This window comes from Dermacentor albipictus, unplaced genomic scaffold (genome assembly GCF_038994185.2).
Source record: "Dermacentor albipictus isolate Rhodes 1998 colony unplaced genomic scaffold, USDA_Dalb.pri_finalv2 scaffold_11, whole genome shotgun sequence".
Taxonomy (NCBI): domain Eukaryota; kingdom Metazoa; phylum Arthropoda; class Arachnida; order Ixodida; family Ixodidae; genus Dermacentor; species Dermacentor albipictus.
Window position 1 is genome coordinate 15,490,867 of NW_027225565.1, and position 13,062 is coordinate 15,503,928.

The 13,062-nt window shown below is 44.5% G+C and overlaps 1 protein-coding gene across 1 annotated transcript in view; it reads left to right on the plus strand.

The window, feature by feature from the left end:
• Positions 1-13,062, plus strand: part of tok (tolkin) — an 897,857-nt gene that overhangs the window by 317,463 nt on the left and 567,332 nt on the right. The gene's annotated exons all lie outside the window — the stretch shown is intronic.

Genomic DNA, 13,062 nt, shown 5'->3' on the forward strand with positions numbered 1-13,062 from the left:
GACGCTGAACCAGTGAAGGCGAAGCTTAGCCCCGCTCGCTCGGCGAACGAGTTGAGGAGGAAAAGCATGGCTAGGGAGGAGGGTAACTTGTAATCGCTTGTAGCTCCATTAATACGTAACGCTTCACTTAAATTGTGGTGCGAATGTTCTACTTAAGCTGTACCTTATGCGTCTACAAAATCTGTCCGAACCGTTTCAGTGGCTCTTTAAAGGAACAGGTCTAAAAAAAAAATAAGCAGAGCAATCATTTTTTCGTCAGGTGAAGGTCACGATTAACATAATAAATATAAAAGTGCGTACAAACTTAAGAAATGCAAATTTTGGCATGAGTAAAGACCTGTAGCGATACGTGTACGCATGTGTATGTACAGTGTAGGCATAGCCACGTGCGGTGCACATTGAAATACGTAGCCACGTAAGTCCGCACACAAGAATAGGTTATTCGCGTATTTAAATGAAGTTGAAAGAAATACCTCGGAAGGAGGCAACTTGAACGGAGAGGAAGATGAAGCTGAGCCAGAAATAGTAGGCGACCAGGCCGATAATAATAGTCTCAGTAGAACGTGTGGTATTTCGAAGGAGTTTCCGTAAAAAAATTGAAGCATAGATTTATGCTAGTAGGACTATATCGAGAAGTATGTATTTATAGAGCCCTATACGCGGGTGTACCTGCGGGTGTTATTGCGACTCGGGATTGAAGACGAGAGACGGACTTTTGGGGCGGACGAGGAGAAGGGGAAAAGCTTTATACAGTATGTACAATATAGCAGGTTATTGCAGATAACAGCATAAAGCAACAGACCCGAAGAGCGCACCAGACCAACGGGCTGCTGGTGGCGACCCTCTCTTCTAACAATGGGCCGGCTCTGCCCTAAATTCCTTTTGGCGTCTCATCGTCGGCAGGAACGAGGCCGGACCGGTGCTGACATCAACCGCGTTGCTTTCCTCTCTCATCAAAGAAGTTCAGGCAGCGTAAAACCGGTCTCCAAGGCTGGGATTAGCAGTTCTGTGGAATTCTGAAGGCTGCCAGTGGATTCGTCGTGGTGCTCTGTGTCCCCGGACCAAGTTCGAGCCACGAAAAGTGTTCAGCAGTTTCCTGGAACTTTGCCGGTTGTCACCAAGGGCAACCACTTCAGAAGAACGTGGTGGGGAGGGGGAAGCGCCCGTTGCCTCCATGTAGGCACGCAGTGTGGCACAACAATGTGTAACTACTGTTATACGTTGGTGCATATATATGGGAAACATTCTATTTACCTCTCAAGAGCGATGTTTCTAACGCGTATTTCATTTTTACTCCGCGTTCTAAAGCACACTATGTCATGAAGCTTTGTTAAGGTGCACCCTCTTACAAATTTCCACTCTTTCTTTTTTGCACGTTTGTTTGTTTTCTGCAGTCAGAGCATAGCGCCACTGTTCCACTCGGCGAAAGGCGCCCGCAGCGCCTTTTTTGCTTCTTAAAGGGTTAACAGCGCACACATATGCGGACGGAGGGAGGAACAACAGGACACAGTGCTGTGTCCTGTTGTTTCTCACTCTGCCCCCACCGGCGTGCGCTGTTAACCCTATAAGATGCTTTACCAACTAGCCCTCAAGGACACCCTTGTGAACTTTTTGCTTCCTTGACGAAGAATATTTTTCCATATCACCTCCCGCTGTCACACTGCCCAGCGGCACCCCTCTGAGAGCTTCACCTGGTTCATTGTTGTCATGGGCTACTGCTTTCATGACAGGAGGCGTAATAAGCCAGAAAAAGAGGCGAAAATGAAAGGCGGCTGGCGACGCTGAAGCTCACCGCGATGTCCCGTATTTGGACGGTGTTTGCACGGGTCTGTAGGCAAATTTTTTATCGGTAAAAATGGACTGCATTGTATTCTAGAAGAGCCATACATTGAAAATAGCAAAGCTTCAAGAACATTTACTGAGCCAAGATGGTCGAAATTCGTGACAATACCTTGAACTCCGTAGCGTCACACTGATATGTGGACGCTGAAGTTGCGACAGCAAATTAAAAGAAAAAAAGGGACTTTGATTATTCCTTGTAATTATCAACCTATTACCGCGAAATTAACGAAAATATAATGATGTGTGAATAATTTATCAGTTTTAATGTTGAAGTGTTTTTTTTTGTTTTAAGCGTCGCTTTAAGAGGAAGCTTTAGCTCGGGTGCAACTCCGATGCCACCTATTCAAATGCATGTCAAACACAAAAACGCTTTGCTCAAATAACCAGTGGGCCGATTTTAATGAAATTACTTGCATTTGAGAAAGAAAGGTAAATTATAGTGACTTGTGGAAGCGGAATTATGATTTAGAGTGTGAAATGGTAAGGTTGGCAAGGTGAGGCAAAATAAAAATTGGTAAGGTTGAAAAAAAGATAGAAGCACGAAGTTTACAAATTCGTAGCTCTGCACCAAGAACAGATATCGCACTTTTGTCAACTGCATCCGTTAAAGCATTCAAAGCGGACAAATTTGATATATCAATTTATATCTTACGTGAATTCAGTAAATTGTCTAGAAAGATTTTGCAAAAGTCCTACTCACATCTTAGTGGTCTATTTGAGCACCATCAATAGCACATGAATTTTGTCTGATTTAGATGTACTTCTAGATTCAATTTACAGAATTGTGATATCTTTTCATTGCTAAGTTATAAAGTTGTTCTCTTGATAGTGTGCTTTTCTGAAAATTCGTTATTTTGAAAAATTTTTATTAAAAAATCGACGACCGAAATCGAAAATTCGCTACCAACAGTCACGGGTTTTCTGCCTTTTCTTTCAAATGCAACTAACCTAATCAAACTTGGTCCAGTGGTTGCCGAACAATATCATTCACCTTTCCCATGTATATATATAGGAGCCCCTGAGCTAAAGCTTTCTCGCAATTTTGTCCTTTTATACTGTTGCAGCATGTAACTACGTAACGTATGTATGTATGTCGTACTACATAAATTCTGGGGTTTTACATGCCAAAACAACGATATTATGAGGCACGCCGTAGTGGGGGACTCCTCATTAATTTTGACCAGCAGGGTATCCTTGACGAGCCCCAAATGCACAGGACACGGTCGTTTTTGCATTTTGCCCCTATTGAAATGCGGCCGCCGCTGGCGGGATTTGATCCCGCGACCTCGTGCTTAGCAGCGCAACACCATAGCCGCTAAGCCACCGCGGCAGGTCATACGCATGTTTGAAAGGGAAAGATGTGAAATAGAGGGAAGAGCCACTTAGCGTGTCACTATAAGCACGCCGAATCATCTCGCAAGAGGCATTAAGGCCCATTTTTACAACAAAATTCTGACGCTAGAACAGTTCGTAAGAACAGACGTGACACAGTCGTCATATTGGGAACATTATTAGTGTATGGCGGCTGGCAAATTCCAGCCGATCGGGAGATGTCGGATGGAAAGCAGCACTCATGAACGAAAAGCTCTCTGTGAATTCGGCCTTGGTTCTCCCAATTTATACTCAGCCAGAGAGATGAAAAGAAGGAGAAGAATATATATATATATATATATATATATATATATATATATATATATATATATATATATATATATATATATATATAATGTGACACCAGTGTGCGAATTATCCAGCGGTTTGCTTTTGCTTCGAGTTTTCATTTTTTTCATGCCAGTACGCGAATCAATGGAAGCTTCGCTGACGAAGACGTCGAGCAAGATCAACGCAGCCCCGCTCCTCCGTTCCGGCCGAGGAGTTCCGTTTCTTTGTGCGAGACTGACAAGCAGCTTTTGTGTGGCTCGGCGCCGATACCTCGCAGTTGTCGCGACGACACGTACAATGGCACCTCGCTTTAATTAGGACGGAAGTGGCGGTCACGCTGCTGTACGTGTACGGGGGCCAACTCTTCTCGTTTCACCCTTCGATCTCACTTTGCACCGCGGGCGTCGGCCGTATATCTGTCGTTGCCTTCCTTGCCCGTCACTGCTGTGCGAGCGTTCACTGTTTATAAAGCCGACCCTAAAAACACATTTACTCGGTGCCGCCGTTTCTTTGTCCCTGAGTCAGGTGCGCCGACTATGCCGTCTTTATATCGTTACCGTGAGACCTTAGGTTCCACTTTCACGGAGAAATCTATACACGGTCGCGACGTTCAAAAGCTCGCATGGTGCTAATAGCGTGGTGCATGTGGTGTGTTGTGAAAAGAATGGCTGTTTGGAACGTACGGGATACACGATGCACCTATAGGAAGTTGGAACAGCGCTCAGGCTGTATTTTGCGCTAGGCGAAAGTGCTCCGAGACAGTGACCTCGAGCAGAAACTCCAAGTAACTGTTACTGCGCGTGTTTGTGCGCAAGGTTGTGTGTGGGTGTTGTATAGCGGTGTCACCCTTATCATCTGTAGTATAACAAACATACTTCTCCAGTATCTCTGGTATTTATGAAATTTGCATGTAGTGCCACAGGGCTGGTTTGAACGCCTCTGAAACTGATACCGTCCTATGAGAGCGTGAAGGTTTTACGATCCCACACGTCACTGGCACTACTTCCTGCCTCCCGGTATTTCCTTGCTGTGAATTGAGGGCTTATTGGCCGTTATACAGCGTGTCCCACGTTACTTTAGGCGATCTTTAAAAATATGAAAATGGCACGTAGGTGGACAGAACCAATATATATATATATATATATATATATATATATATATATATATATATATATATATATATATATATATATATATATATATATATTGTGATGCAGCAGTTATCACGACCAAAGCACGGATCACACACGAGCGAGCACCACAAGCGATGAAGAAGAACTCCACATGACGATGATCATGTAGAGATGACAATGTATAGCTTATACATGCCCACCCACAATATATATATATATATATATATATATATATATATATATATATATATATATATATATATATATATATATATATATATATATATATATATATATATATACTGCGGAAATTTGGACCACCTGGGGTTCTTTAACGTGCACCGAAATCTAAGCACGCTGATCTTTACGCATTTCGCCGCCATCGAAATGCGGCCGCCGCGGCCGGAATTCGGTCCTGCGACCTCGTGCTTAGCAGCCTAACGCTGCTACCACTAAGCAACCACGGCGGGTGAGGACAGAGCCAAGGTAATGTTGTTTGCCGTCGCTTGGAGTTACTCAGATAATTTCTTGCATTCCGCCTAGTTACATAATTAGTCTTAATGTATTAATCAGGCTCTCAAATATTAAAATTAGATGAAATGGGTCAATGAGAAAATTGTAGAGCAACATAAAAAGAACTCCACCCGCCGTGATTGCTCAGTGGCTATAGTGTTAGGCTGCTGAGCACGAGGTCGCGGGATTGAATCCCGGCCATGGCGGCCACATTTCGATGGAGGCGAAATGCGAAAACACCCGTGTACTTAGATTTAGGTGCACCTTAAAGATCCGCAGGTGGTCGAAATTTCCGGAGTCCTCCACTACGGCGTGCCTCATAATCAGAAAGTGGTTTTGGCACGTTAAACCCCATAATCTAATTTTTTAAAAAAGAACTCCCGATACAGCTTTCTGTTGCTCAATACGTGCTACATAAATGTGTGTTTTTTTTTTCCTAGCGTGAAAGAAGTCCGCGAATACACGGAGATTGGCCACCCGACTGGCTGCTCGAGGCACTTTGAGTGATTGTGCCTTTACTTAATTCCGCTCTTTCGGACGGCTTTATGAACGATAGTGCGTTCTTGTGTGCAATAACACCGGGTGATTGCGGCTTTGATTTGCCATGGCGAATAAAAAAACCTGACGACACTACAACATCAGCGAGAGAGATAATAAACCACTGAAATAAAGGGTAGGCGAAACGAAAAGAGCCAGAGCGAGACATTTTTTTAATGGGTGTACTCGGACACGTTCTACTCGGCAGTACACCTGGCCTGACACTCCAGATGGCAAGGAAGACAAGAGGTTCACATGAAGCATGAAGCACGAGAGTGTTCTCAGCTTAGAAACAAACGTCTCTTGAAAAGGACTGAGCTTCGTCGCGTCCAGGCGAAAACAAGTGAACCCTTCTCGAAACACAGGCTCCAGGCTTGCCCCGTTCGGCCACTCTCAATGACAGTGGTTACATACACGATGCAATTTTTTCGTCGATAGTGCACTCGCACGCCAGGAACACAAACGAACACAAACGCGCACTGTCAGAGAGTTACTGGCCGAGACCAGAGTATGCATGCAGGGGGTAGAAATTAAAGAATAAACAACACGGTGTCCCACAGTATGGAATATATATATATATATATATATATATATATATATATATATATATATATATATATATATATATATATATATATATATATATATATATATATATATATATATATATATATATATATATATATATATGAAATAGACCTCTTTTACAGGATTTCCTTTCCACTCCATTCGACGCCCGAGCTGACCAGCCACAAATCGCCTCTTAATGGTCTCTTCTCGCGTCAGTGTCAGGCAGCTTTGTTGCTGTGATATGAGTGAACAAGTTCAACAAAAGGGCATGGATCGAATGTGTGCACATATTCGCACATTTGATGAGTATTTAGCCTGAGCTAAACCCGTATGGGCAAATCTATTTGCTCAATGTTTAAGCCATAGTCCTCACTGTCAAACTACCACTATCATTACAATTATCATTTCCTCCTAATGCGCCAAAAATCAACCTGACAATACCTGACCTCTGGGAAAAAAAATGCAGATATGTCATCGCCGGCTCTTAAACAACTTACCTTACTCCTATTATATGAGCAGTGCCGGATATAGACCCACATATACACCGAGGGCTCCGTCGTGTCGAACAGCTCTACCGCAGCTGTCGTCATTCCACAAAAAGCCACCACTATATCAAGTTAAAAACGTCTCACGTGACAACGTCGACGGCAGCAGTACTCGCAGCGCTTCGAGTTACACTTTAATTTATCAATGATGAACCAATACTTAAATTGCCCATTTTCTCCGACTCGAAGACGGTACTGCAATGTTTTATGTCAGTCTTACAGCGCGGTCCGCATAAACAGTTGGTCTTCGAAATCACAGAGGCCATACACCATCTGAGTGCGAAAGGACACGAAATAATTTTTCAGTGGCTACCAAGTCGCTCTGGCATTATCGGCAATGAACGTGCCGATCGAGCGCCTCGTTTAGGTCATGTAGAAGACAACCGCCTATCTACCATACGCGGTTGCAGTGCTATCTATATACGCGGTTGCAGTGCGACAGCACTTCATGCGGTTGCAGTGCGACAGCACTTCATTTTATACGGTCCTTACAGGTAGAGCGCGTTTTTCGACTAAGACGCACATTGTCACCAACAATAGCGGAATCAGTGGCAATTGTTTCATCAAACATACGAGAAACCAAAAAAGTGGGTAATTTGTACGGACTCCTTATCGGCTTTAGCATGCTTTGAAAATATTAATGACAGCCAACCAAACGCACGAATAAAACACCGAGTACTGAACAGTTTATCTCAGGCTACAGAAAGAAACCATGAAGTGATAATACAGTGAGTACCGGGAGATCCTGGTATAACAGCTAGGCAACGAATTAGCGGAGTCGTTAGCAAAATGGGCCCATTAAGGTAGAGAAATTCAACTAATCCCTTTATCACCAATGAACACGCAATACATATCAAGAGTACTAAAGAAGGACTCGTGTAGGTAAACTAGGTTCAATGAAAATACTAAGGAACCGATTCTTTACGAAGTGGACCCTCAACTCAAATACCAGCTTGATGCAAAACTTTCGAAAAGTACCGAGACACTAGTTCATCGACAGCGCCTTGGGACAGTTTCTATATCGGATAAAACGGGCTTCTTCGCCGGCTTGCCCCTGTGTAAACGACGATGAGGTTGCTCGCCATATACTTACTCCTCGAAAGCCCTATATACGCCATGTAAAGACGGCAGTTAGAACAAGAGCTTCGCTCCATTGATCCTCATCGACCTTTTTTACTTGAAAAATGGCTGGGCCCATGGCCAATGAAAAGAGCACAACGAAAAGCATTGAACACGCTCGGAACATTTCTACGAAGGCGCAGGCATCCTTAAGAAGTATTAGGTTTCGCGGTGAATAGTCACATGATGTACCTACAACTTGCTTATGTTATTTGTAAGTATTAGCGCTTGTATACTACGTGTTATACTCTTTTGTATTCTGTATATTCTGATCTGTTTACATGCTAATCACAGTCTGCATCACGGCCGCTTGTGTGTGTTTGTGACTTCGTTTGCAAACTCATTGCAGTTAGACTTGCCTTTGCCTTTTATTGTGGTATGTTCGTAGGTGTATAGGACTGTATTGTGGATTCCTGGCCCTATCAGGTGGTTTCTTTTCATTTTCTTACTACATATACTTTTTATATTGTTGTTTCTGCGATGCGAAAAGAAGTAGCCGTCACCATAGTAGGGTGACTACATCTCTTTCTTTTATTTTGATTTCAATAAAGAGCACCGCCAATCATTTCCGCTACCTAGGACAGATGCTGCAAGGATGCTGCACCTACTTGCACGTGAATGCACTACATCTGAGTGGAATGAACCACATTTTATGAATTCCTGTTTATACACCCTGGAACTAACCCTAAGCCTCCCACTTCCACCGAGACTTCCCCGAATAGACTCGACCCTATCGTGTTGGCTATGGTTGGGCGATAAGTTTACCAATGCCTGCACGTTCCGCATAGGGATGGCCGACACCGCAGCATCTGGCGGTTGCGGCGACGAGGAAAAATTTTTTCATGTTTTATGTCAGTGCCCGCAGTACAGTGTGCAGAGACAATCGTATTACGTCGTGCTGAACAAGTTGGACGACCAGCCTCTGTCAGAAGAAAGAATTTTGCAACATCAACGCGACTTAACATTGCATCAGAACACCATGCAAGTGCTACTGCGCTTCTTGAGATCGACCGACCTGTGTGAACGCCTGAAATTGTAACGCCTTTTGAGGTGCCTGTTTCTGTTCTGTCTCTCTCTGTCTCTCTTTTTTTTAGAGCTCAGCTCTCATGCGCCCTTTCCTGCGGCGGGTGTCGGCGTAACCAAGCGAACGAGCACAGCGAAGGATCAAAGAGCGAACGCAGAGAGCAGCGGGGGATGACAGACGCGAGGAGGCAAGCAGAGGAGGGGGTATGGCGAAAGCGCAAGAAGGAAGGTGTAGTGCGGCGACGACGGCTACGAGATGGCGCCAGAGTAGCGCGCGTCGTCTAGGAGGTCTGTCGCCGGCAGCTGCTGTGGATCGCGCCCGCGCGCTGTCTCTCGCGATCTGCAGAGTATCATGGCAGCAGCGCGACACTTCGCTATGTTTGCAACGTGCCACACGGGACAGATTGTCCGCACCAGCCAATGTATCCCGAAATGAAAACACGCATTGAGCTGCGGTCAAATTTCGCATTAGGGAGTATCGTAATTGTCGGTGAATGTTTTCCTTTCGCTCTCTCTCTCTCTTGGCCCTCTTTCCAACCCCTATATCCCCCATCCCAGTGCAGGGCAGCAAACCGGAAACATGCCTCTGGGTAACCTCCCTGCTTTCCTCCCCGCTCTCTCTTTCACCTCCTAAGGCTATGCGTGGCCGAGTTAAGTCTACTGCGAGATGAAGGCATTACTTGTACAGCGATCGTCAGTATTCCCAGATCCGCGCCTGTAATCCGGCCACGAATGTTTTGATGGCATTGACGTGTCTAATTCCCTGTCGAATACGTGGATGGGTGAAAGGACTGTCGGTTTCAAGGAGGAGGAAAGGGAGAGTCGGGGGGGAGCGGGGGAGGATGCGTTGATTTTTCCGTGTTTCGGTTCGTTTATCTGATCCACATATCCATTCATTTGCTACGCCTGTCTCATGCTTTTTGGCAACAATTAGTACTCTGAGCGCGTTAAAACATGCACAGTTCTGTGCTGTCTGCTTCACTAGTTTTTTTTTGTTTTGTTTTGTTATTTTTTATTCTTCGTGGTCAACGCATCGAGCTCAGCTGGAGAAAAAACTGACTGCTTAACGCACCGATACCGGATAATCGTATTTCTCCTCTTCGGCGTCATGGCAAGCCAAGTTCGCGCTTCTTATCGCACTCCACCCGCTAATGAAGTGTACCGGTGGCGTCGCACTTGCTGTGTACGCGCACTATATGCCTGCACCTGCGTACGTGCAGGAAATAATGATAAACGAAGGCACTTTCTCTGTAAATGAGGCTGCAAGAATCAGCGGAAAGCCAGCGCAGATCGCACACCCTCCGGTCCGCATATATATATAAAGAATTGCACATCCACGACCTTAAGATGAAGCCCTATTTTCTTCAGGGCGCTCCGCTGCTTATCCCGTCATTTTTCCCGTAATTATCGCGCACATCGAATGAAAAGCCCACTAGTCTCGTATTCTTTTTGCTTTTAATTTCGCGTCATCTCGCGTGTGGGAAGACCGCTTTTTTTGCTGCTGCACTATTCAGATGTCATTCTTCCACTTATCCCGAGCATTCGGCCGACTCTTCACTTCTCTTCTTTATTATTATTATTTCACTCATTCCGCTTCTTCAACAAGGCCCGATATACGCGCGGACGTCCAAGTGCGACGAAAATAAGGAAAGAAGACAGAAAACAATGACGAACTAGAGCTAGCAGCGAAGATGAACGAAATAAAAAGCGGCGACTGGGCGTAGTGTGTGGAGAGAGAGAGAGAGAGAAAGAGAGAGAGAGACATTGCTAATGAAAGGCGCATCCTACCCTTCAGACTTGCACAATGGGCCCGGCCGAAAACAAAAGGAGAGCGGGTGGCGCAGCTAGGAGGCTTAAGAAAAATGTAATCAAGAGGGGTACCCGTCACTTTCGAACCTGAACATCAGTTTCTTTCTTTCTTTCTTTCTCTCTTTCTTTCTTTCTTTCTTTCTTTCTTTCTTTCTTTCTTTCTTTCTTTCTTTCTTTCCTTCTTTCTTTCTTTCTTTCTTTCTTTCTTTCTTTCTTTCTTTCGTTCTTTCTTTCTTTCTTTCTTTCTTTCTTATAGCTGTGCACACGCACCTCAGCACATTTCTGCGGCTGTTTCGGTGCCCCTATATCCCTGCCAAGTACGTTAACATGTTTTCTCTCTATGTTGCTCTCTGTTTAACGAGACGTTTTCCCATACACTCTTCGCGCATGCTCACTTACGCCTTTTCCCACTCGTAACTGTGTGCAATGTAAGCTTTGCCGAAAGTATACAGGATGACAGGAAACAGGTATGGACGGTTTCTATAGCTAGGTGAACACGACATGAGTACGGTTTCACCTGTCACTTTTCATTAACTCTTTTTTTTTCTCGTACCTTTGCCTGTACAGTGCTACTGTACTTCTCTATAGGCGTTCAGCATTGAACGTTGTTCAGCGTGGCACTTAAGTACCACGCTGAACACGTGGCACGTGGAACAGTGTGACACGTGAACACGTGGAACAGAGTGGCACTTAAGTGCCACGCTGCACAGAGACTCAATTGAGTGTCTGTGCAACGTGATGACCCGTGTGAAATCAGACAGACACTTCTTCTTTGTGCCTCCTGAGATCTTCCCTTACAGCCTTACGTACCGGGTTTTTGCTTGCTTGGTCTTTAGTTAGAAAACAAATTTGTTTTAATCGCGTGAAGCATATATGGCTGTTTGACTCGTTAAGATGGATTACCTGAAGAGGCGGATATTGCTTGCACCACAAATGACAATCTTCAGAAAGTATCATAAGAAGCTATCAAACACTGATACCAAGGACAACATAGGGGAAATTATCTTTCCCCACCTGCGGCAAATTGTTTTTCATCCACTTTCGTTTGCATTAATTTATCGTTTCTTTATTTCATTTATTAACATACACAAGTAATTTCCAGTATGTTGTCCTTGGTGTGAGTGTTTGTTGGCTTCTTATGATATGACTAATAAAAAATCGGGCTTCTCGGTTAACCCCCTTTCTTCAATGTTCAGAGAGCTAACTACAAAGATTCGCCGATTATTTTATAATTACTGATTTTACGACGCATGTTGGCATTACGGAATTGAAGCCGACCATATAGCGAGGTGAAGGTGCTTCACCCAGAAGTCGTAAGACTTTAGCACCATTTTTGAGACTCACTTACTGAATATGTGCTGCGAAATACATTAGCCCTAATGAAGTTTCTCAAAATCGTCCCTCCAGAAGTCCGCTGTTAGAATATGACAAGCACCGGGCGATGCGAAAAGAAAAATCAAGAAAAAGAAAACCAAGAGCGATGTAATCAAAGGCGCGGAGTAGAGGTGCAAATGAATGCAAGGTTAGGAAAAAGGGTGGTTGTGATGGAAACAATTTAGTGGGGCGTCCTTTCTGGTTCATGCGTTCTGGTTACAGAGGTCGTTTCGCGTGACCTATACTTGGTTATTCTTAGTATAGTATCCGAGCGAGAAACGCGGAGTGTCGGGGGAAAAGCGCCATGCAGGCTTCAATCTAGTAGTTAACGGTTCCGGAAGACCGCTATCATTCATAGTGGCTGCGGGCGAGTGCAAGTCCGTGGTGCTCTTTAGACAGACCTGTTATCGAGGCTTGGAGCGTTTGTCGTTCGAGTAAACGTATTCATTCCCGTACGCAATAGGCAACTGTCGTTCGGTACGCGCATCTCTTGTTTGCCTGTAGTACAGAGGTGCTCGATGAGCGGTGAAGCGATAAAAGCCTCATGGATCGCGTTCCTTTACAAGCAATGGGTTCGCGCCGACGCTTGCTATTTATAGGAACTGCTCTAGCATATACGAACGTACTGCTTTGCGAGTACGTGGGTCCATGCAGGAACTTCCTCTTTAATTCTACAATTTCGTTCCACAGTGCACCATAGTGAGATTTCAGTTAGGGCCTCCTTTTTGCCGGGTTTTTTGCTGCAGGGAGTAATTGTGTCACAACTTTTTGTGCGCTTATTGATGAGGCGCGCACTTTTCGGCACCAACTCAGCTCTCGCTTCTAGTATATAGTATAGCAAACTTAGCGAAAATAAAGAAAAACTAAAAGTTTCTTTACATGCCTTAGCAACATACGCAGGGTGTCAACATCAATAAAAGGCCTCCAAAATATAA